Source organism: Cavia porcellus, unplaced genomic scaffold (assembly GCF_034190915.1).
Source record: "Cavia porcellus strain 051 isolate PalLab524CR breed Dunkin Hartley unplaced genomic scaffold, mCavPor4.1 scaffold_21, whole genome shotgun sequence".
In the NCBI taxonomy this organism is placed as follows: Eukaryota; Metazoa; Chordata; class Mammalia; order Rodentia; family Caviidae; genus Cavia; species Cavia porcellus.
This window is the reverse complement of record NW_026947504.1, coordinates 26,719,600-26,734,628: the sequence shown is the minus strand read 5'-3', so window position 1 is coordinate 26,734,628 and position 15,029 is coordinate 26,719,600. Positions and strand designations below refer to the sequence as shown.

General features: G+C 35.3%; 1 long non-coding RNA gene across 1 annotated transcript in view; it reads left to right on the top strand.

Annotated features, from left to right (window-relative positions):
- LOC134472034 (uncharacterized) overlaps positions 1-13,062 on the top strand; it is a 30,097-nt gene extending 17,035 nt beyond the window's left edge. The window contains exon 2 of the long non-coding RNA XR_010041858.1: positions 12,365-13,062. This is a non-coding gene — a long non-coding RNA (uncharacterized LOC134472034). The remainder of the gene's footprint in view (positions 1-12,364) is intronic.
- Positions 13,063-15,029: the final 1,967 nt, after the last annotated feature.

The window sequence follows — 15,029 nt, the reverse complement described above, 5'->3', positions numbered from 1 at the left end:
GAAATAAAAAACTCCACTGAAAGTTGTAAAAACCGCCTTAATGAAAGTGAAGATAGAATTTCAGACCTTGAAGACAGGATTGCAGCTAGTGAACAGGAAAGGAAAGATCTTTTGAAAATAACAAGGAACCAGGAAACAACAATTCAACAACTGCAAGACGATGCAAAGAAGAATAACATAAGAATGATAGGGATTAATGAAAGAGAGGGAGACAACATGAAGGATGTCAGGAGGATATTTAGAGAAGTAATAGCTGAAAATTTCCCAAGCATGAGATCAGAAACTGACATCAGGATCAGTGAAGCATATAGAACTCCAAACAGTCATAACCAAAATAAAACTACACCCAGACATATAATAATCACCATCCCAGAAATCCAACACAAGAATAGATTATTAAAAGCTGTCAGAGACAAAAGACAAATCACTTATAAAGGAAAACCTATCAGAATCACAGCAGACTTCTCAGCACAAACGATAAAGTCAAGAAGAGCATGGAGTGAAGTATTCCAGATCCTAAAGCAAAATGATTTCCAACCAAGACTGATATATCCTGCAAAACTATCATTCAAAATAGATGGTGCAATACGATACTTCCATGACAAAGAACAGCTGAAGAACTTCATGAACACCAAACCAACCCTGCAAAAAATATTGAAAGACAGTTTAGATACACAAAGGAAAAAACCACTAAGCAAAGCAAATAATTAAACAGAACCGAAAGATAAAGATGCAACAGCAGAGAGATAACATTCCTACAATTAACCAGCATTTAACAGTAATAACCATTAATGTAAATGGTCTCAATGCACCAATCAAAAGAAACAGACTAGCAGAATGGATCAAGAAACAAAATCCAACCATATGCTGTTTACAGGAAACCCATCTAACCCAGAAAGATACTCACAGACTGAAAGTCAAAGGATGGAAAACAATTCTTCATGCAGCAGGAATCCAAAAAAAAGGCAGGAGTAGCCATTCTGTTTGCAGACAATGTGAACTTTAAACCAACAATGACCATAAAGGACAAAGAAGGTCACTACATACTGGTAAGGGGAAAACTCCAAGAGGAAGAGATAACTATCTTAAATATATACGCACCAAACTCCAGAGCACCCAGTTATATAAAACAATTATTAACAGAAATGAAAACTCAAATTATCAGTAACACAATTGTAACAGGAGACCTTAATACACCACTGACACCAAGGGACAGATCAACCAGACAGAAAATGAGCAAAGAAATAACAGAACTGAATCACACCTGTGAACAAATGGGTTTGATAGACATATACAGAATGTTCCACCCAACAACATCAGAATACACATTCTTCTCAGCAGTACATGGATCATTTTCTAAAATAGACCATATATTAGCTCACAGAACATATTTAAGCAAATGCAAAAGAGTTGAAATCATCCCTTGCATATTATCGGATCATAGCGCTCTGAAATTAGAAATTAATGACAAAGGATACTGCAAAAATTCCGCAAACACATGGAAACTAAATAACACACTCTTGAGTAATCAGTGGGTCACAGAAGAAATTAAAGAAGAAATTAAACAATACCTAAAAGAAAATGAAAATGCAGATACAACTTACCGGAATCTGTGGGATGCAATGAAAGCCGTTCTGAGAGGAAAATTTATTGCACTGAGTTCCCACATCAGGAAAACAGAACGAATACAAATAAATAACTTGATGCTACACCTCAAACAGCTAGAAAAAGAAGAGCAAGTCAAGCCCAAAGCCAAAAGAAGAGAGGAAATTATAAAAATCAGAGCAGAAATCAATGCAATAGAGACTAAGAAAACAATCCAAAGAATCAACGAATCAAAGAGTTGGTTCTTTGAAAGAATAAATAAAATCGATAAGCCCCTAGCCAACCTTATTAAAAAAAGGAAAGAAAAAGCTCAAATTCATGCAATAAGAAATGAAAAAGGAGAAATCACTACAGACCCAATAGAAATACAGAGGATCATCAACACCTATTTCGAAAACCTCTACTCTCAAAAGTTTGATAACACAGAAGAAATAGACAGATTCTTAGAAGCATATGAAGTACCAAAGCTAGATCAAGAGGATATAAAACTGTTGAATAACCCAATCTCTGCTAATGAAATTGAGAATGTAATTGGGTCCTTGCCCACCAAGAAGAGCCCAGGCCCAGATGGATTCACTGCAGAATTCTACAAGAAATATAAAGAAGACCTAATGCCGACACTCCTCAAACTATTCAATGAAATTGAAAGGGAAGCAATCCTTCCTAAGTCATTCCTGGAAGCAAATATTACTCTAGTACCAAAACCTGAGAAAGACCCAACTATAAAAGAGAACTATAGACCGATCTCCCTAATGAACACAGATGCAAAAATCCTCAATAAAATATTGGCAAATAGGATCCAGCAAATCATCAAGAAGATTATACACCATGACCAAGTGGGATTCATCCCAGGAATGCAAGGATGGTTCAACATACACAAATCAATAAATGTAATCCACCATATCAATAAAGCCAAAATTAAGAATCACATGATCATCTCTATAGATGCAGAAAAAGCCTTCGATAAGGTCCAACACTTATTCATGATAAGAACTTTACAGAAAATTGGAATAAATGGTCTTTACCTCAATATAATAAAGGCCATTTATGACAAACCAACAGCCAGCATCATACTAAATGGCCAAATTTGAAAGCCTTTACTTTAAAATCGGGTACAAGACAAGGATGTCCTTTATCACCACTCCTATTTAATATAGTACTGGAAGTACTAGCCAGAGCAATTAGGCAAGAAAGAGAAATAAAAGGGGTAAAGATAGGAAAAGAAGAAGTTAAATTATCATTGTTTGCAGATGACATGACACTCTACATAGAAGACCCCCTAAACTCCATTGAAATACTCTTAGATACAATAAATAAATTCAGTAATGTGGCTGGATACAAAATCAATACTCAGAAATCAATAGCATTCCTATACACAAACAACAAAATTACAGAGAGGGAAATAAGAGAAACTGGACTATTCACATTAGCAAGCAAAAAAATGAAATATTTAGAAATTACTCTTACGAAAGAAGTGAAAGACTTATATAGTGAAAATTATAATACACTGAAAAAGGAAATTGAAGATGATCTCAGAAAATGGAAAGACATCCCTTGCTCATGGATAGGAAGAACAAACATTGTGAAAATGGCCATTCTCCCAAAACTGTTATACAGATTCAATGCAATCCCAATAGAAATACCATCAACATACCTTATAGATCTAGAGAAATCACTCCTAAATTTCATCTGGAACCAGAAGAGACCTAGAATTGCAAAGGCAATTCTAAGCAGCAAAGACAAAGCAAGAGGCATCACAATCCCTGACTTGAAGTTATACTACAAAGCAACAGTAGTAAAATCAACATGGTATTGGAATCAAAACAGAGCTGAAGATCAGTGAAATAGATTAGAAGATACAACCACAACTACGAACACACTCAACCACCTTATTTTTGATAAAGGAGCCAAGCAGGTTCACTGGAAGAACGACAGTCTCTTTAATAAATGGTGCTGGAAAAACTGGCTCTCCATTTGCCGAAAACTAAAGCTAGACCCATGTCTATCACCATGTACTAAATTAAAATCTAAATGGGTCAAAGATCTGAATATTAAAACAGAAACACTAAATCTATTGGAAGACAAAATAGGTAGAAACCTTGGAGACAGAGGAGTAGGTAAAGAATTCATGAACAGGACTCAAACCGCACGGGAAATACTTCCCAGAATCAATAACTGGGACCACTTCTTATTAAAAAGTTTCTGCATGTCAAAAGAAATCTCCAGCATAGTGAAAAGAAAACCCACAAACTGGGAAAAGATTTTAGTGAACTCTCTCTCAGACAAGGGCCTCTTGTCTAAAACATATAAAGAATTAAAGAAACTCAGACCTCCGAAATTCAAAGATCCAATCCAAAAATGGGCATCTGAGATGAATATGCAATTCTCAGATGAAGAAATGCAAATGGCAAATAAATACATGAAAAAATGCTCATCATCATTGGTCATTAGAGAAATGCAAATTAAAACCACACTGAGATACCATCTCACTCCTGAAAGAATGGCCAGGATCAAGAAAACCGACAACAAATGCTGGAGAGGCTGTGGGGAAAAAGGAACTCTCCTGCACTGCTGGTGGGAGTGTAGACTGGTACAGCCTTTGTGGAGATCTGTCTGGAGATTTCTCAAAAAGTTGGGACTGGAAATCCCATTTATTCCAGCTATTCCACTTCTAGGCATATTCCCAGAAGAACTGAAAGCATCATACCACAGTGATATATGTGCACCTATGTTTATAGCAGCACAATTTGTAATCGCCAGATCTTGGAAACAACCCAAGTGCCCATCAACTGAGGAATGGATAAAAAAGTTGTGGTATTTCTATACAATGGAGTATTATTCAGCTATAAAGAAGGATCACATTGAGATATTTATCAATAAATGGGCGCAGCTTGAGACCATACTCATTAGTGAAATAAATCAATCTCGCATGTGTGAATACCGAATAGTTTCCCTAATGTAAATAATGATTCAAATATATAAAAATATGTGGTAATCATGATTCCCCATTAGGTGGCCTTGAAGCCTTATAAAGTTTTCACTCATTAATTAGAAAGGCTTTATTCTGGGCTTCTTGATATGAAAATATTTGAAGCTAGAGTATATGAAGTTTTATCCAAATATTTCAAGGAAAAAGACACTATGGTAACTACTATTAAGTCAGGTTATAAGGTGGTGAAGTACTAGGTTGTTGAAACAGTCATGCTGTGACCTCTATTGTTATATTGTTATGTCCTGTTTTATCTCAATCTCCCCCTTATTGTTTCAAAAAAAATTATTTAGTCATTTCTTATGTTTGTCTTAATTAAAGAAAAAATTCAAAAAAATTAGGATATATAAATAGTAACTCGTTTCGATTTCCTATTAACTTGTTTTGAAGTCCTGTAGTACTCCCACGATCTTGTTTTGACTGATTAGACTCTGTTCCATTCTATATGATAGTATCAAGTTTGAAGACATAGGCAACTACTTTGAAGACAATAAGATTCACTAAGATACTCATTCTGGTTTGACTATTGTCTTCTTTGGAAGTCCTGTAATGTTTACAATGCCTAAGTTTTATTGGTCTTGTTCTCTACTGTTTTGTCCAACTTTATAATATCTAATAAGATAGACAATTCTTTTTAAGGAAACAAGGGACAACGTTGATAACCATTGTTGATAAACTTGTACTCTGTTCTACACCATGTGCTATGTCTATCCTTGGTATTGACTGACAGCTTTGTTTTGCCATATTTGACTGTATTCTTCCCCCCCCCCCAAAGAAAGTAATAAGCACTAAGGAGTAATAAAATCCAAGATGTGTAAATTTTGTTGTAAAAAAGAGAGGGGAAAAAAAAAAGAAAAAGAGCTCTAACGGATATAACAGCAAGTGTGTTTGGGGGTGTTAAATAGCTGACTTTATCAATGTTTTTGGAACATTGAACACAGCTGTTTGCAGTCTCCCTGTTTGAATGTCCACCTTGTGTTCTTTGATACTGTGATTTGAGGAACTATTTTCAAGAAGATAGTGTGTAATCTACTAGCAGGTGATTTCTTACTGTTATGTTGTTTTGTTTTGTTTTGTTTTGTTTTGTTTTGTTTTGTTTTGTAGTTCTGTATTGCGTGTACCCTTACGCCGCTTTGGTTTGTTTTGTGTTTTTCTCTTTTTCCTCTTAAATAAAAAAAAATAAAAAAAAAAGAACACAGTAATGAAAGATGACATTTCACTTGCATTTTTATGAATCAAAATGACAAAATTTAGCCAAGAATAAAGAAGATAGACATATTTGTAAATAGATAGGCACATGTCAAGTATCAAACCCTAGAAACAAAGAAATGCATTTTTCAAGGATCCGTAGTCACACATATTTTTTGAAATAAAAAGATAAGTTCCCAAAAGCAGAAATGTTATAAACAACATTCTCTGATCAAAGTCCATTTAATTTCAGAAAATAATAAAAACGTTTGAAACAAAATGAAAACTTATTTAATATATAATTATTAGGTTAGAGAAAAAAATCAAAATTATAATTGGAAATTGTTTGAAAACTAAGAATGGGGGAGAAAATCAAACATTTATATTGCTGAAAAGCAAAAATGGAAATAAGTGAATAAGAAGACACTCGTTAAATGGAAATGCCAAAATAGACTTTAGAAAAACAAAAGAACAAAATTTTTAAATAAGAACCAGAACCTCCAAAAAGAGAAAAATGAAAGAAATTACAAATTAATTTAAGACTTGATTGTGTAGGAGGCAAAAATCAGATACAATTATTGATAATTTATTTAGCAGTAATAAATAGGCAATACATAAATTAAGTAAATGTATAAAATAAGTAATGAAAAATAGAAATGGTTGCAGGTGATGAGAAAATCATTATAAAAATACCCTGCACAATCTATATTAATAACTTCTAAGTTGGGTTTTTTTAAGACTATAGAAAAGTTACAAATGGAGAAACTGTGAATGTTATCAAAATTTTCAAAAAGCTTCAGATCTAGAAGGTATTTGTAAATATTCTTCATTCAAGAAACATCTATTGGGGCTGGGGATTTAGCTCAGCGGCATAAGTGCCTGCCTTGCAAGCAGGCAGTCGTGAGTTCGATCCCCAGTAAAAAGGAAAATGAAAAAAAAAACAAAAAACAAACAAACAAAAAAACAGAAAAAAAAAAACAAGAAAAATCTATTCCAATGTGAATTACGCTTGTTCCAGAGCAACACAGTAAGAAATGTTCTTCAAATTCTTTAACAACATTGTGTGACAGTGACATCTGAACCTGCAGCTCCTTCTCCTCTCCTCCCTCCTCCTCTCTCCTTCTCTTTCTCTCTGTCTCCGTCTCAGTCTTCTAAATGATTTATCAGCAAACATTATTTGCAGTGCTTAAAGTAAAAATGTAATCAACTGGGATATAAGAATGCATCTATTTCAATGTTTGGAAACTCAGTGATTTTGTTTCAGTCAAGTCAGAAAAATTAAAAGGCTTTTTAAATTTTATTTTCAACATAAAGGAAATAAAACATAATTAATGAACAAAAACACATCAAGTTTTTGGTTATAAAATCTCAACATTTGAAACATTTATTCCCCCCCAAATAATCAATGCTATCCATTTATTTTTATTCATACTTAGAGCAAAGTTTCTTTAGAAACTTATAAATTATTCTAATATTAATTTTAACATAGGTCAGTGGAAAAATCCAAGAAAATGTAAGAATTTTTTAAAAGACTGATAAGCATAACTGTCTTACTACATATTAAAATACATAAATTGAAGTTAAAACTATCACAAAAGGAACAAAGACACTCTAAAGTAAAACAACAAATAGAAACTGACCCATTGATATGTGGTAGTTTAGTATGTGACAATGAAGCCATTTCAAATTGGTGAGAAATGAACATAATTTCAATAAATACCACTGGGACTACTGGCTAGCCCTTGGAAAAAAGAAACCTGAATCCTTCATAGGAAAATAACTTCCATATGGATCAAAGATTTAAAGTAAAGGAAGAGAAATAAGGAAAGAAGCTATAAAGTACCAGAAGGAAACTTGAGTGAATAAGTACACATAATCTTAAAGTAGGAAAATGTTTCTAAGCCGCATAAGAAATTCAGGATCCACAACATAAGGTTCATTAGTTCTGTTACATAATATTATGAAATGATGAGTCAAGATATTGGCATTTAAAATAAACCCAAAAATTAAGTAAAAACTGGAATATGTAAGAGAAAATTTATTATAGTACTTACATATAAAGAGTTTGGCATATTAATGAGACAAAGTTCGGCACTCCAACAGAAAAACAGGTGAAGAAAACACCAATAGAGAAAGGAGAAATAAAGGGTGTTGGAAAGCATTTAGAAAATTAGTCACTGTCACTAGTATAGCAAAGGGAAGGTCCTGCACATTGCTTTTCACCCATGCAATTAGCAGATGTTTATGTAACTATAGGGATTACAGAATATTTCATTGTTATTAGTGAGATTTCTTCTAGACAGCAGTATAGGGGTGTGAATATAATCTTAAAGTGGATTTTTTTGCCCCAACAACTTCACTTCTAATAATTTAACTAGAGGGATTAAATCTCTTGGTTAAATAAATACTATATGTGAGAATTTTTAGTTTATTTACACATTCTATAAATGCTCCTCATATGGAACAAACTTACTAAATTATACTATAAATTATAGGACATCAGGTTTCCAATAAAGTAGCAATCCAGATATGAATATAGTTACTGAGAAAGATGATTCTGTCATATTTTTTATTTGAAAGACCTAGGTTAAAATTAATAGATGGTCTACATAAAATCAGTGCTCTTTGACTAAGAGCAAAGACATTATAACAGGGCAAAAATAGTCTGGACAGCAACGTATGTAGCTAGATATCTATACACAGAAGATGAATGCAAATACAGACCATGCACCTTTCACAGAAATTAACATGGCCCAAAGACATAAACAAAAAATGCAAACTTTTAAGACTTCTAAGGATAAGACAGGGGAAAATTTAGATGGCCTTGCATTTAAAGTAGGATAACAAAGACGTGTTCCATGCAGAATTTATTACACTAGAATGTGTCTGCTTTTTGAAAAATAATGAATAGACAAGTTAACAGACTGGGAGAAAATACTTGCAAAAGACATCTAATAAAGGGCAATTATCTACAATATGTAAAAAAATCGTAAAATTCAACAATAAGAAATCAACCTGATTTAAAAATGAGCAGGTATAATATCAGGTATCTCCTCAAGAAAATATAGAGAGCACTAACAAGCATATGAAAAGATGCTCCATATTATAATTCATTAGAAACATGCAAAGTAAAGCAACAATGAGACGCCATCCCACACTACCCAAAAGGCCAGAACCCAGAACAACGCGACACTGAGTGCTTGGCGGAGAGGCGGAGCGATGTGCTCTCCTGGACGGCCAGTGGAGGAGCAAATTGCACAGATGCTTTAGAAGATGCCTTCACAGGTTTTGTTCTTGCTGATTTTTACAAAAGCAGACATACTCTCACTATCCATCCCAGCAGTCACACTCCTCGTGTGTACCCAGAGGAGCTGAAGGCATACTCACACAAAACCTGCACCCAGACGTTTACAGCTGTTTCATTCATAGTTGTCAAAGCATGAAAGTAACCAAGGTCTCCTTATCCTGTGGTGATGGTGTTTCTGAATATACTGTATTTTCTTTCTATTTATGTATTATTTAAGCATGTACCTTTTTAAAACATCAAATACTATGAAAAGTCATTAGCATGCATCATTTTTATATTTAGATAAACAATAAATCTATTTTTAATGTGAATAAAATAAAACATTATACATTCCCTCAATTTCATGTTATTTTGGCTATTGTGTTTTCAACTTGTCTTTCACATTTTTTCCTACAAACCTATCACTACTGCTTCTGCTATATTTTTATACCTATTATTCACAGTTTCAGTGTGGTCGGCAGGAATCTCTGTACAAAGTGAATACATTTATTCTAGGAAGTATTTCAGAGAAAGAAGTGTGGAAGAAAAGAAGTGATGGCTCCAGAATGTTCACAGAGAGTTACAGGAGACCGGTCTTGAAGTGACATCTGTAAAGGGGACATAATGTATACTTTGGTGGAAAGATTGGGTGTTGTTTCTGGAGAAAAGTGAGGTTTTTCCAAGCCCACTAGGTGTTGCCTTGAAACTTTTCATGTGCGTGTTAATCATCCAGTATCTGATAAAATGCAGATTTTGATCTCTTATAATCAAGCTCAGTCCTGAGCTCATCATTTTTCATAAGCCTCTAGGTGACATTAATGCTGGGAAGACCACACAGACTTTGCAAAGCAAGAATTCAGACAACATCTTTCTATCTAACAAGTAAAGAATTAAGCCAGCCATATTCTAATATGTGCTTTTATTAAAATTAGAAACATATTAAAATAAATTTTCAACTACCCCAGGTTTGTTTGTGTGCACTATTATCTATTTAGGGTAAATAAAGGAATAACAAGATTAGATTCTGTATTGTCTCATTATTAATTTTTTATTTGCACTATTTATCTATTTATTTTGAGACAAAGTCTCTCTATGAGTGCAGACTGGCCTTGCACTCACTTTTGTAGCCCAGGCTGGCCTCGAACTCACAGCGGCCCTCCTGCCTCACTCAGCCTCCTAAGTGCTAAGACCGTAGTCATGTGCCATCATGCCCAGTTGCTGCCTTATTTTTCTAAAAAGGTAGATATTTCAGTTCTTTCTTCCATAACCTAACATAAAATCCCACATCTGTTTTAACATTTTTCCATAAGGAAAAAAAAACTTTCTTTCTGTGTTTTAAATGCTTTTTGCTCTGGAACCATATTGCTTAATTCAACTTTGAATTGCACTGGAATTGGTGGGAAATCCTTTCTTATTTAAGATTTCTCACAAGGTGCTCTATGAGGGGCAAACTGAAGCACTAGTGGGTTTTTATGTTTAATTCTTTTTTATTAGTTCCTGCAGGACATATGATTACATTTATTTTGGAGAGTTGGCACATGTGTGTAAGTACATCCTAATTCTATTTTTCATCCCCGACTTGTCCCTTCCATCTCTGATCCTCCCAGCTCTTACTCATTTTCCCATTTGCAAAAGCTCCATTTTAATTTATTCTTTTAATTCTTGTTTTCCAATCCCTTTTCCTTTTGCTCTCTCTATCCATTGTTGCCACATTCACTTGAAAAAATCTTCCCTTTATCAAATTCTCTCTCTGTGTCTTTCTCTCTCTCTCTCTATATATATATGTGTGTGTGTGTGTGTGTGTGTGTGTGTGTGTGTGTGTGTGTGTATGCACATCTATGTTTCTCACTTTAAGAGAAACCGTATGATATTTAAGCTTCTGTGTCTGACTTATTTCACTTAGCATTGTGATCTCAAGTTGCAGATTTTACTCTTGTTGGCCTGTACTATTTGCAGGGCAGAAGGAGCAAGGTGGCAAGTTCTCTTTGAGAAAAAAGGTCTTAAAACTTGGATTCCAGCTTGTGCAAAATGCTGTGTCTTCTGCTTTGCATGAGCCTGCTACCTTAGGCAGTAAACACCGCCTAGTCCTAGTTTTCCACAGCAATAACAGTGGGAGGTTCAAGCCATTGATCCAAAAACCTTTTTTGTATGTGTGTGACTGCAATAAATTCATTTCTGAGTTGCAAACATTTTAAATGATTTTTATGCTTATAACTTGTATGTATCCTCTCCAATTCCAGGCTCTTTGGTATTCACTATTGGCTTTGTTAAAATGAATGGGAAGTTGAAAACCAAGGTTAACAGCAAGAGTTTGATTTGTTCAAGGGAGAGGGGAGGTTGTGAAGTACACACACACTCCTTTCTGCCTCACTTGGTTTGTGCGCCTTTCTCTGAGCTTGCTGTTGGAGCCCTCAGTGCTGTGGGGAGGCTAGCCGGCAGTCCCAGAGTGGAAGCTCTGCTCTCACTTTTGCCCATGTGCAGAGCATCTCATTTGCTTCGCCTTCCTGCCTTTTGTCACATGCACATTTTGCTGCTGGGTAAGCCACTGTGTTATGGTGCTCGGCCCTCCGTGTTCTCTTGACTATAAGCTCAGCTTTTTTTTTTTTAATCTTTAGAACTTGCTTAATTGAACTCAGTCCATATATATTCCACATGTTCAATTGCCCATCTCTTCTCTGGTTCTGACTGAAGTCCACTGGATAGGTATTCACAATTGTTTTCTTATTTGTATGTGTCTATGAAAGTTGCTGGTACTTGAAAAGAAGACAGAGTGATTTCATAAAAGGGACATTTATAAAAACAAGTTTGTTGATAAAGTGTCCCAATAGCTCGTATTTAATCTTGTCAGTAACATAAAGCTTTGCTAACCAAAAATATATCCTTTTTAAAGGCATCTCCATAGTAAATAACTTCTTTTTACAGGTAAACAATGACGTTTATTTGATATTGGATTCTAGATTGACCATTGGTTCATGGTTCTAAAAGTGTAGGCCTGGCCATGTGCACTTGATGATAAGTAGAGACCATGAAATGCCCCTGGGCGGTTCAGCAGAGCCTCAGGCACTTTGGTGGCATATTCATGGGTTCCCCACCAGCATATACTAGGGACTCTCTCAGCATTGTAGAATTAGTACCTGTGGCATTACCTATGGAAAAACATAACCTTGCATATACAATGTGTTATTTTTAATGTAGAAGAAGAAAATTATACTTCAAGTACATTGATTTGGGGATGCAAAACTTAAGCTATAAAAGAAAAAGGACTCAAATATGTTTTGAATAATTGTTTATTCTAGAGCATCTGGCAAACATAAACTTGGAAGTATGGAAGAACATTCATGTTAACAATGGCTACTTTCCAAAGAACAGTAAGGGACATATATTTAAAAAACAACAACAAAAGCACAAACCACAGTCGTCTGCCACAAAAGTAATGACTGTGGGAATCACAGAGGACGGTGATAATGAGCGGAAGGCTGGGCCTTGAAGACATGCCAGTGACATTAATTTAATGAGGACTCAATTATAAAAACAAAGATGACTTTCACTTCTATTTTTAATTGTATGTATGAAAAGTAAACCTTGGAAATATGAAAGAACCAAATAAAGTCACCAAATAAGAATAACTTAAACTCCTTTTCTGATCTTCGTTTTGGAGGAATAGAACAGAGACTCTTTTGGCAGGCAATAGATAAATATAAGCAAACCGCAAGCCCTTGATTTTGCCATAAGTGGCAAAATGCATGATGGAAACAAGTCTGAGAGAGTCTGAGTTGATAAACATGGAGGCAATTATTGTTCTTATTTATTGGCTTCTAAAGCACATCTTGCTTAATACAAGGTGCTGTCAACAAAACAGAAGATCTACTACAACCCCGCAATGGAGATAGTCTGAGAGGACAGAGCCAGGCAAAGCATGCTCAGCTCCTTCAGAAAAGAAAGCATTGTACTGGGAGTCGTGTGCATAAAAGTTTCACTAAATGAGGATGACAATTCTAAAATGAGTGCTACACTGTTTACCAGGACGGGAGCAACCTGCTGAACCTCAGTAAAGAACGTAGACTTGAGCACAAAGCACATCAGGATATTTAGAATCAAATTGATTATCATTCTTCTTCATTTGAAAAGTTTTTTCTGAGTGAAAGGGGAAAGAGGGAGAAGGTAGAAAGTGTTATAGGAGGGGCAGTGCCACAATAGTTAACTAAAACTTGTTAAACTGATTCCGAGCAACTCTGGGGACCTGTATCATATTTTTTACATGTTGAAATCAATCTAAAATTATGTCAATTTTTTCCCTCAACTGGCAGCCTTGTGTGGTTATGTTCATTTATGCCTAGTCTGAGTGAGCGCAAGCACAAGCCTAAAAGCTACAGAGAAAATGTGTTTTTCTCTAAGACATTTTTAAACTATTTATTTTATTTTACGTTATCATTATGGAAGATTATTTAAACAGATGCATGGCCTACTTTTTGAATATTCTATGTGGGACTAAAATTAGCAACTGAACCCTAGAATTTAAATCATTCCAAGCTTTAGAGCCAATTATATTAACCTTTGCACCAGTTTTCCTGCTGGTCTCAAGGGCTGGGCTGGGCAGGAGACGCCTAGCCCAGGGAAGAAGCGCACTGGCGGAGGATCTAGGCACAGCTGACCTTGCTCAAAGCTGGGGAGACAGTGCCTCAGTGCCACTACGTCTGCAACTGTTTGGTTTAGAGGTACCAAAAGACAACACGTTCTCAAACGCTAACTAAGTTGACTCAACCAAATAACATGTTCACTGGTCATTTGGAGAGATGAGTCTTGTGTCAGGCACATGGGTGTGGTCCAGGCAGGATGACTACTGGCTTTCAATTTCAGGAAGAGACCCACCTCCCAGGCCCTATCGAAAGGTCAGATGAAAGCTCGTGACTATATACCTAGATTTTTAAAAGCTACAAGTTAATTTTCAAAGGCAAAAATACCAATATAAACCTGAAAATGTTTTGAAAATAATATAATATTACTGTATATGTCTAGGGAAATAAAACTGCCTGCATTTAAAGCATTATCTTGTTCATTGCTAATGTGAACATTTAGTAACAAGCTCCATGCATGTTATGTCTAGACCTATATATAGTATATGAATTATTTAATAAAACATTTCAAAATGTGCCTCAGGTACTGTAGGCAACCCTGGTAAATACTATACTCCAGAACCACAACCTGAAACACAAAAGAAAAGCAAGAGACTCTCGATACTACAGAAAATGACTCTGTTATCCAAAATTCTGTTGCACGCATGCAAAACGAGAAGAATCTGACAGTTTAATTTTGCTTTCCCTTTCCTAGGTGCCTGCCTTCACGGCACAAAGCCATTTGCTTCAGCATGGGCCAGGGCCCAGCAGCACATTCTCACAACATTGCAGTGCGATCACCTGGTTTTCTGATTTTTGTTTCAAGACAGCATTTCTGTGTGTAGTCCAGGCCGGCCTCACACCCTAGAGCATGGATCTTAGTGCAGGGCCCTTCCTGCCAGGCCAAGACACGTCTCCACAGAGTTTATAATTTTGCAAGGGAAACAGATATATAAAGAGTAACTTATAGTAGTAGGCTAACTGGAGTGCTCTGAGAGGAACATAACAAAATACTCAACTTTTATGGGCCTCCTGTCTGCCAGTCTTAGAGGGGTTTATGTACATTATTTCATCTGAACCTCACAAGACAGTAAGTCAAGGTTACAAAATACAGCCTGCAGTACAGAAACTTTAAAATAGTTTGACCACACGTGTGTCAATTAGAGTTCAGATTTTTTATAGAAGTCTGCTGAATACAATGGTTTGTCAAATTTTATTTTATGATTTTGAAATGTCTTCTATAGAAAACACTGATATTTCTTTTATTATCTTAATGCTTTTGTCAGATTTTGACTTGTGAATAAAAAATTCAGCAGCATGTGTTTGTAATTGAAAGAGTTAAGATTAA